The following is a 12,711-nucleotide window of genomic DNA, read 5'->3' as shown; positions in this document are numbered from 1 at the left end:
AAGTCCCAACTGGAAACCCATATAAGTATTACAGTCAAAAAATATTATAAAAGACAAAGTAATCTCCAATAATATCCTACAAGTAAAACTTTCAAGACTGTCTCAGTTTTTATCCGTAAGGAGCTCCCCTATTAGTGCCCTGTTTTGCTCCTTGCGTTTACTCGACTTTCGCGGATTAAACAGCTCCTACCGCGTGGCTGACGTTCATTCACTAGCGTGAACAAATGCAAGACCATCAGTGAGGCCCCACAGCAAGCACCCCTCTGCTGCTGTCCTGGCCTGAACTTCTTGACCGCGGCCCAAACTGTCGGTCCTGCCAAGGGAGGTAGGGAACCGAGGCGTGCGAAGCCTGAGGCTGCGCTCAAAGTGTAAGCTGCCCTTTCTTCTGTGTGACAGCGATCCTGTCACTGAGTCCCGGTTCCCAGCCCCGGTCACCCTCGGGCCACTGACCGTGAGAACCCACAGGGGCAGACTCCTCCTCGCTAGGATACGTGTCCATTTATTCAAGGCAAAGAAGAAGCAATTCCCACCTGACAAAGAGGTGGGAATTCAGTAGACTCTGCTAAACTTCTTGATGAGATTTCCACAGTCGAGTAACTTTATGCAATACTTTCTAGGCAAGCTTGTCCATACTCTGAGCAAATCCCCTCTTTGTTCTAAATTTCCCTAGAATAAAATATGTATGTGTAGACACAGACATAAATATATGTGTGCCACTTTTCACTTTCATGCGTCGGGGAAGGAAATGGCAACCCGCTCCAGTGTTCTTGCCTGGAGAATCCCAGGGACGGGGGAGCCTGGTGGGCTGCCGTCTATGGGGTCGCAGAGTCGGACACGACTGAAGTGACTTAGCAGCAGCAGCAGCAGCTGCTGTACTGGACATTGTCAGACAAGACAGAAATGGACTTATCGTCTGTATCACCTTCCAGCATCTAAAATGCCTACCCAACTAAATTCAACATTTATATGTCCATGGGAGGGGGGACACTGGAATGAATTATTTCAGATTCTAAACACTGATAATACATATTAGGGCAACGGATTGATGAAATGATTCTTTTTCATTAACTTTTGGTAACTTTTCCAAATTTTCTCTCATGGAGTATATATTACTTTTATTGATATAATAGAGGGAAAAAAATTTTAAAGTGTTTAATATTCTCTGTTCTTGGGGAAATTAAAATCTGGCAAGGAGGACAGAGAGTTTTCAGACTAGGTACGTGACAATATAAAGAGTACACGCCTCACAGTACAAACTTTGACAGAGCCTCAAAGAGAGACAAGATTGATTCTGCCTCAGAAAGGAAAGGAGCCACGAGGTTGAGGGAACTTCACAGGGGAAGCAGCTTCTGAACAGGACTTGAGGATGGGTAGTATTTGTATCTGATGGAGAAAAACATTCCAAGGGAGAAGGCAGCACGGAAGACTCAGCCCTGAAAGCCCACAGCCTGCGAGCGGAAGGGCAGGGAACTGGGGTCACAGCCCTTATTTGCCGTGGCCACCCCAACTGTCGCCTGGCCCAACCCAGTGTTCCATCCTGATTAATTTTTAATTCTGCAGTATACTTTTGGGTTGATTTCTTATTTTAACGTTTCACACCAAATACGTCTGTATGTGTCATCAGTACCAATGTTAATATTATTTCAAAAATGAAACTGATTTCAAAATTAAACAGATTTAAGTGTTCAGTCAACTCATTTGATTTGCATTTTAGATGCTTCTCTTGAGAAATTATAATGGTTTCCCACAGCTCATTATTTCTTATCAATTTGATTAAAGGTTCTGTAACGTAGGTAACAGGTATAGAATGACATTTAGAAAAGCATATTTAAGTGGTTTTATGACATGTGTGAGGATGTGAACTGTAATATAAGTATGCAGTAATAGTTTCTGGCAGAAATCTGTTCAGATACTTTAACCAGAGACTCCTATTAAATCAACATAAAGCCAGTTAGAGGAAATCATTTCATAGGGATGAAAGGACTGTCCAAAGGACAGAAGACGGGAGCTCTGATCCTCGTTCCTCTGTCCATCAGCCATGAGATTATGGCAAGTTTCAAAATCTGAACTCAGCTTTCTCATTTGTGAAAAACATAGCAATAAATAGTATGTATTCCTCACTTCACAAGATTGTTAAAATTACAACCAAATGCACATGTCAAAGTAGAGAACCGAGAGGACCCGCTATCCAGGGAGCGCTGCTCAGCATTCTGTAACAATCTCAATGGGAAAAGAATCTGAAAAGGAATACATACATCTGTATGTATAAAAATAAATAGACATTATGTTTTTTTTAAATGTGCATGTTATCAGTTATGCAGTTGTCAAAGACCTTGCAGATAATCTTATTTGGCTTCTAAGTTTTATTCCAAGAGCCCCATTCAGGGGCCCTACCAAGATGTAGGAAGGATGGAGACAGGATGAAGGAAATCGCTGCTGAGTGGATACGGTCCCCTCTCTCACACCCCATTTTCAGATAATGAGTCCTAGATTCAAAAAATCTAGGACTCATTTCTCAGCTGATGAGTCCTTTGCATTTTGGGCTGCAGAAAAGGTTCCATCTGAAGAAAACACCCAATGGTTTTAAAGGACTGAAAACCACTGATTCGTTCAATTGTTCACGTAAGAGTGAAAAAGTAGAACACAGAGAAGCTAAGTAACCAGCCCCCCTCCCAGCCTTAAGTAACTTTAAATAAACTGGCTGAGCAAACGATAAAAGCCAAGCCTCCAGTTTCCAAGCTCAGAGCTTTTCCGACATATCCCGCGGAAGGGTTAAATAAATATGGGTATACTTCGCTGAATTTCCTCTTATCAATTTGCTCCTTCTATCAAAAGCTGACACTCCACTTGTGAAATACTTTTCACTTACTCTCACCTTCAAGGAGTTGGAACCTTCAGCCACCTCCTTACTCTTCTGTATATTTGTTTTTCTCTTTTTCTGCTGATCATTCTACAGCATGTAAATATGCTCTAGTGTCTCCCATACCGAAAACAAAACGGAAGCCTTTGCTCCCATGACCAACAACCACCCAATTTCCTTTGTTCCTTTCAAAGTAAATATTTTTGGAAAGAGTTGTCTAAAGCCACTGTGTTTTCCCCATTCTTAACCCCTCCAGCCTCCGCGGTAGAAGTCAAGCTCCATTGTCTCTTCCCTCTAGTGTGTGAAAAGAGGGATCCTGTTTGTTCACCAGTGCCGGCACTTGGAACCCATGTACCATATGCCTAACTCAGTGAATATTTATAAAAATAAGTCATTGAGAACCATTCAGTGATTTAGTGAATTATATAGCTTGTGAATTTTTCATACATTTCTGAAGGATGGATCACAAAATCCTAAATCTTACTTGATTCCAAATGAAATTCCTTCAACCACTATTTGAAAAAAAATGCACAATGACCCATAACACTAAAGTTAATCTATACATGCAATTTAATCCCTACCAAAAGTACTACAAAGATAGTTTTTGCATAGCTTGGCAAAATAATTCTAGAATCCATTTTAAAGAACAAATATTTTTAAATAACTAGGATGATTCGAAGAAGAAGAATGGAGGTAAAATTGTACTACGAGATTCAAGGACTGTGTTGTAAAATTACAGTAATAAAACAGCATGAATGTGGTACAGGACGAGAGCTCAGAAATAGATTACAGAGTTCAGAACTGAACGCAAGTATAGTTGAGAATTTTGTAAATAGAAAAGATAGAACTTCAAATCAAGGAGGGTCATAGTGGTTATTCAATAAAAGGTCTGGGGACAACTGCTTATGTACTTGCAAAATAAATAAGTAACCCTTTCTTACTCCTCACATCAAACTCTAAATAAATTCATAGTAGAAAATAAAGTATTGAAAAATAATTTTACATGCTTGGAGTGCAGAAGGCCTTTAGAATATATCAACAAAACTAAAAGCATAAAGGAAAACACTGACAAAAGACAAAGTCAATGACTGAAAAGTGAAAAAATATATATGGTAAAAACAATAGCAAAAAAAACCTATAAAACTCTGTCAATAAGATTACAAGGCAACAAAAAACTGGCAAACATGTTTGCATCATATATATGATAAAGGATTACAAAAGAGTGATGTTAAATCAACTGGGAAAAGAACATTCCAGTAGATAAATGGGCAAAGGAAATAGTTCACCGAAGAATAAATAGAAGTGGTCCAGTAAACATGCACAAAGATAACCAGCCTCATCAGCAATCAAAAGAATACAAGTTAAAATATCGAATGTCCTTGTTATCTTAGCCAGCTCAATGTAAAAGCACTGGCAATGCACTGGGTTGGCAAGAGGGTGGAAAACAAAATCCTCATGCATCTATGAGAGGATAAGCAGGTACAAAGTTCCTGGGAGGTAGTCTGGCATCAAATATAAAATATACATTAAGGGAATAACCAGACAATTAATATATAAAGGGTATTCTTTGCAGAATCATTATTAATTGAATAAAAGTCCATCAGTTGGAGTTTATTGAATATGTCATTATTGATCCATATGAGAAGCTACTATGAAGACCTAATTACTTGGACTTACATTTTTTAAATATAGAAAGATATCCATAATATGTCAAGTGGAAAAAAGGATTACAGAACTATTCTGCCTCCTAAATATCTCTGAGTCAGTCCCCTTTTTCCATCTCCGTCACAACTCTGCTGCAGGCTTCTCTTTCCTGCACCCACTGCACTCCACCCTCAGTTTCCTCTCGGGCCTTCCTCCTGTGGTTTAGCTTTCTACAAAATTAAATATACTCCTATCATACAATCTGGCAATTGCCTTCCTTGGCATTTACTCCCAGAAGTTGAAAATGCAGGTCCACACAAAAACCTACACAGACGTTTTTATAATAGCTCTGTTCATAATAGGCAAAACTTGGAAACAACCACAATATCCTTCAGGAACAGAAGGCTTAAACAGTTGTTCCATCCAGACAATGGAATATTATTCTGTGTTCAAAAGAAATGAGCTATCAAATCATGACTAGACATGAAGGAAGCATAAATGTATGAATAAAAAATGCATATAAAATGTAAATGCATATATATATATATAAGCCAATATAAAAAGAGTACATATTGTATGATTCCAAACATACGAACTCTGGAAAAGGCAAAACTATGGAGACAGTAAGGAGATGAGTGCTTATCTAGAGCTGGGAGGAGAAAGGGATGAACAGGCAGAGCACAGAGCACTCAGCGCGGTTCAGCCACTCTGTGAAACTGTAACTGTGGAGACGCCATAATACACGTGCCTGTGCAGCACGCGAGGCAGAGAGTAAAGCGGAACATAAATCAGCGTGGACGTTGGAGGGTAGTGATGTGTCCGTGTAGGCTCATTAATTATAACAAATTCATCACTCTGGTGGGGAATGCTGATAAGAGGGCAAGGTGCGCAGTGTGGGGACAGGGGCATATGGGAGATCTCTAGACTTTTTGCTGCAAACTTAAAACTGCCATAAAATACAGTCCCTTAAAAAAAATGTAGTGAAGCATTTTTTTTCCTACTATTTGTTCTTCTCAAATCAAAGGATCAATGATGCCATGTCTGGTTATACTGTTCCCCACTGCCACAAACAAAATAGAAAATTCATCTCCTGTAGCAGGACCACTGTTTGGGTCAAGTTTATAGGACCTCAGGAATTCTGATGCCAAGAACCACACTCTTCTCCAACCCAGAGCTCTGAATTCCTAAATACCGTCAATAACAAAGCCAGTTCTATTTTCCATCTGCATATAGTAAAACAAAAAAATTCTACACTGAATGGCTGATTCCAGCTGTCTACTTCTCAATCCATCTTGCCATGGCCCTAAAATAGTTCCACTTTCCTTCCAATTTCACTATAAACCAAAAAGAGAAAGACTCATTTCCTCTTCATCCTCTCTTTTCCTGGGCTTTCCACACTGTACACCACAAAGCCCGTCAAATCCACCCCTAACCAGCTGTGGCACTCAGGGCAGACATTTTGCTCCCCATGATTATCACGTTTCATTCCACGGATCCCAGCTCAACATTCAATCTGTTAAATTTGAAGTTGTGTTGACCAATAATCATGTTTATCTGTCAACTCAGTGAAGAATCCAAGCCTATCTGTAAAGCCCAGCCCATTTCTCCAAATCAGGTTTTTCTGATCTCACTTGGGAAAACTGAATGATATTAAGGAGAAGACTATAGTGGTTCAAGGTGGCTAACGATTTTATTTTTAAAGAATTCAAGAAATTTACTGTGTATTTTGGCATCAAATACATATTATATAAATCGTGTGTAACTGTAGGCAGATTGGCACCTGTGGACAGTGGGTGGTTGAAAACTTATAGTCAATATTTAGTCAACAGCTCAGTCATTTTGTACTGGATATAAGTATATGCGACTTCTTTTATATATTCTTTTCCACTGTGCTCGCAAGCTCATGTAATCTTTTTCTTGACCAGCTATACAACTTTTAAAATAATACATTTCAAAGACATTTGACATAGCAGAAAATAGGCCTACCTGTGTGTTTATATATAAAGAGCAGGTTTAAGCTGGTAGAGCTCCATCAGATCATTCGACATCTCTGGAAGTAAGATCCTTTTTGTTGGCTTAGTTGCATCCAACTCTTTTGCGACCCCATGAACGGTCGCTCTGCCAGGCTTCTCTGTCCATGGGATTTCCCAGGCAAGAACCCTGGAGTGGGTTGCCATTTCCTTCTTCAGGGGATCTTCCTGACCCAGGGATTGAACCCATGCCTCCTGTAATGGCAGACCGATTCTTTACCACTAAACCACCAGGGGAGTCCAGCTGTCTAATAAAAAATAAATTAGCTCCAAGACCTCATTCCCCTTCTCAACTAATTGTTTAACTTGTGTAACAGTGTGCTGGCGTCTCACTCACCACATGTATCAGACCCTACTTGTGCTTTAGGTTTCTGACCTATTTTCACACTCTACACATTCCCTCCAGCTCCTCCAGCTGCAGGCTCTTGAAGCCAGGGACTTAGTCTCATTTATCTGTATATTCCCTCCTCTAACTTGTTACATTACCAAAAAAAAAAAAAATTCTCTGATCACAGCTTCAAGTCTGTTCTGCTTATTTGTGCCAATACTCTCATTATAAAAATGCTACCCCCGCCCGTGGCCTCCGAGCCATAGATGCCCCCTGGGTCCTCACCCACCTTCCCCTGCCTCCATCTGCCTCCAGCATCCTTCTTCTCCATGCCAGTGCTCAACCAAGTCAACAGTGCTAGACCAACTTGCAAAGTCATAGAAACTGGTACAGTGGGGTTAACACCTTTAAATGTTTTCCTCCCCTCCACTAGTTATCCATGTAACAGGAAGGTTGTTCTTTTAAGACATGTTACTAGGCAGGACTCTGTCAACTGTCCCATAACTGGGTGTGTAACTGGTCGTCTCTGGCTGCTGGATCCCAGTCCGGCCCCTAGTCACGGTCATATATCCCCAGGATTTATGTCTGTTTCAAGAGGCAAATGGGTACCTTCCAAGACTTAACCTCCACTCTCAGGTTGTCTTTCCTGAAACCCCACACATTCTCCGAACACTGTTTTTGTCTTCATTGCCAGGTGTGGGATCTATTTATGGGGATACTCTATGACAAAAAGCCCATTTCTTTTTAGAAAAGCAAATCAAAAAGATGTAAAGAAGAATGTGCATTTTCCCAATAATCCTAGAAGGCATGCGCCTCTGAGTCCATGCACCAGCTGTGTAGTGAAGTCTGGTTCCCCACTCTCTGCCCATACGTGGCATCTCCACTCCTGTGTGTGTATTTGTGTATATGTGGAAGGATGCATCACTGGAAAGTTAGGAGCAAGCATCGTTGAAGGGATATTCAATTCACTTTTAACTTTGATAGCTATTTCTTAGACTAAAGGAAAGTATGCTCACTGTCGTTGCTGGTACTGCAAATTGCCCTTTCTTTTCCTGAAATAGTAACTATTAGTTCATTTAGAAAAATCACAGTCCAAATTAGAAGCTATGAAAATCGTATGGAGAAACAGACATATGGATCAGTGCAACAGAATAGAGCACTCAGAAATAAACTCGCACACCTGTGGTCAATTAATCTTTGACAAAGGAAGCAAGAATACACAATAGGGGAAAAAACAGTCTTTCAGCAAGTGGTGTTGGGAAAGCTGAACAGACACATGTCAGTCAGTGAAGTTAGAAAACACCTTCATGCCACACACAAAAATTAACTCAAAATGGCTTCGAGTCTTAGCTATAAGACATGACATCATAAAACTCCTAGAAAAGAACATAGGCAAAACATTCTCTGACATAAACTGTACCAATATTGTCTTAGGTCAGTCTCCCAAGGGAAGAGAAATATGGGCAAAAATAGACAAATAAAGTTTACCCCAATCAAACTTAAGCTTTTGCACAGCAAAGAAAACCAAACACAGAACCAAAAGTCAACCTACTAATAGGAAGAAAATATTTGCAAGTAATGCAACTGACAAGGGCTTAATTTCCAAAATATACAAACAGTTCATACAATTCAACAACAACAACAAGAAAAGCCCACTAAAAAAATAGGCAGAAATCCTAAATAGACATTTCTCCAAAGAAGACGTACAGATGGCCAATAGGCATATGAAAAAACGTTAATCATCGCTAATTATTAGAGAAATGCAAATCAAAACTATAATGAGGTGCTACCTCCCACCAGTCAGAATGGCCATTATGAAAAGCCTACAAATAACAAATGCTTGAGAGGATGTAGAGAAAAGGGAACCCTCCTACACTGTTGACAGGAATGTAAATTGGTGCAGGCTCTGTGGAAAACAGGATGGAGGTTCCTCAAAACCAGAATTAGAGTCGCCATGTGACCCTGTGCACAAACCCAGGGAAAACTGCAGTTTGAAAAGATACGCGCAGCCCAATGCCCATAGCAGCACTGTTTACAACAGCCAAGATGTGGAAACAAACTGAATGTCCATCGACAGGTGAGTGGATGCAGATGTGATACACACACCACACACACACGCACACACACACACACACACCACACACACACACGCAGAGCCAGGAATACTACTCAGACACTTGGAAAAGAATGAAATAATGCCACTGCAGGAAGATGAACAGACTTTATCCTTCCAAGTGAAGTAAGCCAGAAAGAGAAAGACAGATAGCACATGATGTCACTTGTACGTTGAATCTAAAAGATGACACAAAGGAACTGAGACAGAAACACTCACAGATGCAGAAGAGAGACGGTGTTGCCAAGAGGGCTGGGGATGGGGGTGGGTTGGGAGTTTGGCATTAGCAGATGCAAACTATTACATTGAGAATATATATGCACATATATTATAGAGAGATATTATATAGAGAACGGGTAAATAACAAGGTCCTGCTGTAAGGCACAGGGAACTATGCTCAATATCCTGTAATAAACCAGATGAAAAAGAATATGTGTATTCATATATACGTATAACTGAGTATACACAATTTACAGAAATTAACACAACATTGGAAATCAACTATATTTCAATAAATTTAAAAAAATCATAGTCAGAACTCACCATTTCTAGGTATTCTTCTAAAACTCAGTAATTTAATTAACGAAAACTTTACAATAAATTTTTAAAGAAAGACCTCTAAGGATACATTCACCTACTCATTCTTTCTCCTAAAAACCATGTTTTATTCCTTCCCTGAAAGTTTAAAAAGTCACTTTTGTATTTTTTCGCACTCAGCCTCATCACAGTCCACTGACATTTCCAAAATCAACAGTGACTTCTGAGAGTCAGCCTCATTTCTGGTTGTCAGTTCTCCCACAGTTTACACAAATTACCTCCAAATGACATGGCTTTAATTCTAGGATTTGTGCAAACTCTGAGAGTGAAAGTGTTAGTCGCTAAGTCATCTTCGACTCTTTGTGACCCCATGGACTGTAGCCCACCGGGCTCCTCCGTCCATGGGATTTCCCAGGCAAGAATACTGGAGTGGGTAGCCATTCCCTTCTCCAGAGGATCTTCCCAACCCAGTGATCAAACCCCAGTCTCCTGCATTGCACAATGATTCTTTACCGCCTGAGCCACCAGGGAAGCCCTTGTACAAACTAGAGTTTGTAATAAAATCCATGCTGTGAATATTTGCCAAACCCAGAAGGTGCCTCCCCATGAAGCAAGAAGGAGCCTCACTGCACAAATTCAGATATGCAGCTTTAGTGTTCCTTTATCCCACTTCCTTTCTGAGTCTCCATTCCGTGGAGGTGGTGGGCAGTTAATTCCCGGCAGTCAGCAATTCCACTGTTCCCGGAGCTGGCCTAGCTTTCTGAGGACAGGGAGAGCTTTCATAGTAGAAAGACACTGCTAAGGGCATTTGCCATTCATCTACATGAAGTCACCCTAAGACATTCCTTTATGGCTCTGCACAATCCCTTCAAAACTGGCCGTTCTCTCCGCAGTTTACATTCCTGGGATCCAGAACGCGCTCGGGCCTTGGTGCCAGGCGGGGGCACCAGAATCTCTGTGAAGCGATCCGTGAGCCCATTTGCCTCATATGCTGCTGGCTGTTACTGCTTCCATGGGCATCTACCCACGATGCAGGGACCAGATCGCACCTGATCTCAGCGTCTTCGAGTTTCTGGGTGGTTGGCTCTGCCCTTAAGACCTTTCTTGGGACCCGCCTACACTCTGCCCTCCCCCATACACTTTCCCTCCCCCTGCAAACTCCTCATATTCCAGGAAATCCTTCTCTCCCCGCTGTCCACAGAATTCTTCAGGCAGGAGAATTCCTAGGTGAAAATCTGGTCCACATAAGCATGTCCAAGTACTTGTCCTTCAAGGAGGGCAGGATGTCCCCTATGACTCTCTAACAAGAAGAAATATTACTCTTTTCCCAGATTAAAGCTATTATCAGCTCTTGAGGAGAACAGAGCAGTTAAAAGTGCTTTAATCTGTTGGTTTACATAGCAGGACTGAAATTTAGTCAAGCATGAGGAATATAAAACTTTTATCGCAACTGGCTGACATCAGATGGAGGTATTCTGCAGCGACCACCCTGTCAGCTCCAGACCCCGTCCTGATTCAGTGTTCACTGCTAATTCACGTCAAGGCCTCAGCCGCATTCAGAGGGCTCTGGCGCTGAATCCACCCTACCGAGTAGAGCATCTGAGAAGTTTTCTCTGATTAAAGTGCCTAACAGCAACATGTTCTATATTCCACCACTAATACACAATGTACTCAATAGTCTAACACTTCACCTCTCTTCTGCTTTCTTTGGGTCCCATGTCCCAGTTTTTAAATCTCTATGGCTTTATGGCCATATATAGCAATGCTATCTCTCTGTTACACTCGATTTTGTGCCAATACCATGATTCATTTCATATAGGCAGTTCAATCTACCATTTCCTCTCCTGTCTAAAATCTCATCGTGTTTTGTTCAGCTCACTGGATCAAATATATACTGCCTATCATTTTCTCCACTGGAAAACATACTTACTATCATTGTATTTTTTTCTTTGAAATCAGGCTTTGTCTTTTGCACATTGCTCCTCATCTCCCACACCAATGCCTCTCTCCCGCCTCCCCCTGCCTAAAATTTTTCATCATTCCAATAAATGTATATATTGGAATGGGAAAAATTTAGTTTCCGCCTCAGGGATCAATTTACAATGATCTTAAATAAGCCTCTTTTTAATTGATGAGCCTGCTGCAAATTGCATACTTCAGTTTACTCTGTAAGGAATACAATAAACCAAGGCAAAGCTGCTTATGACTCATGTATAATAGAGTGAAAACAGTATCATCATTAAACACCAAATAAAGCCATTGATTCCGTGTATTATTCTGTCAGTTTTAATTGAATTGCATTTTCCCCCTTTCAGTTCTTAATTATGCAGCTCATGCTGAATCTTTATTTTTGTGTACAGAATGGGATAATGTTCTCTTCCTCCTTACCTTAGTGCCTAAAAATATAAGCCTAGTGAGAACAGAAAAGTCTTTGTTGGTCTTAATTAAAGCAAAACACCTGCCTTTATCCTGGGAGCCGAATGTGCTGCTGTTCTGAGACTGTTACCAGGTGAGGGGACAATAGGGCCGCTTCCTATTGCACGTCCTTCTCCCCGACCTGTGGCTCCAGCTCTCTCCAAACCCTATCAGAAGAGAACCTGATGTCACACCTCCCAGCCGCGAAGATCCAGGAGAACTGTCCAGCCTGCTAATGACTGTGAACTGTCTAGACTGTACAAAGTCAAGTAGACACTATTTAACATGGGGGTAGACATGGGCGCATTCCTGCTGCTCAGTCGCTCAGTCACGTCTGACTCTTTGCAACCCCATGGACTGTAGCCCGCCAGGCTCCTCTGTCCATGGGATTCTCCAGGCAAGAACACTGGAGTGGGCTGCCATGCCCTCCTCCAGGGGATCTTCCTGACCCAGGGATCAAACCCACGTCTCTTATGTCTCCTGCCTGGGCAGGTGGGTTCTTTACCACTAGCACCACCTGGGAAGACCAGGCTTGGTTAGTGAGAGAATAATCTAAAAATTCATTCTTTTCTTCAGTTACCTTGTGAAAGGTTCAAAGGCAAAAGCCAGACTCTCTTCTCTGATTTGTGCCATACAACTGAGATTATATGCAAATGAGAACAACAAAGGGAGAGGGACTCAGAGTATAAACCCAGACTTGAAGGAAAGCCCGTGACTAACAATGAAATTCCTTTAATTCAAAAGAGGTGAAGAGAACACACCTCTACTCCTCTCTCGTCCCATA

This window comes from Bison bison, unplaced genomic scaffold (genome assembly GCF_000754665.1).
Source record: "Bison bison bison isolate TAMUID 2011002044 unplaced genomic scaffold, Bison_UMD1.0 scf7180017864349, whole genome shotgun sequence".
Lineage (NCBI taxonomy): Eukaryota > Metazoa > Chordata > Mammalia > Artiodactyla > Bovidae > Bison > Bison bison.
This window is presented reverse-complemented; position numbering follows the sequence as displayed.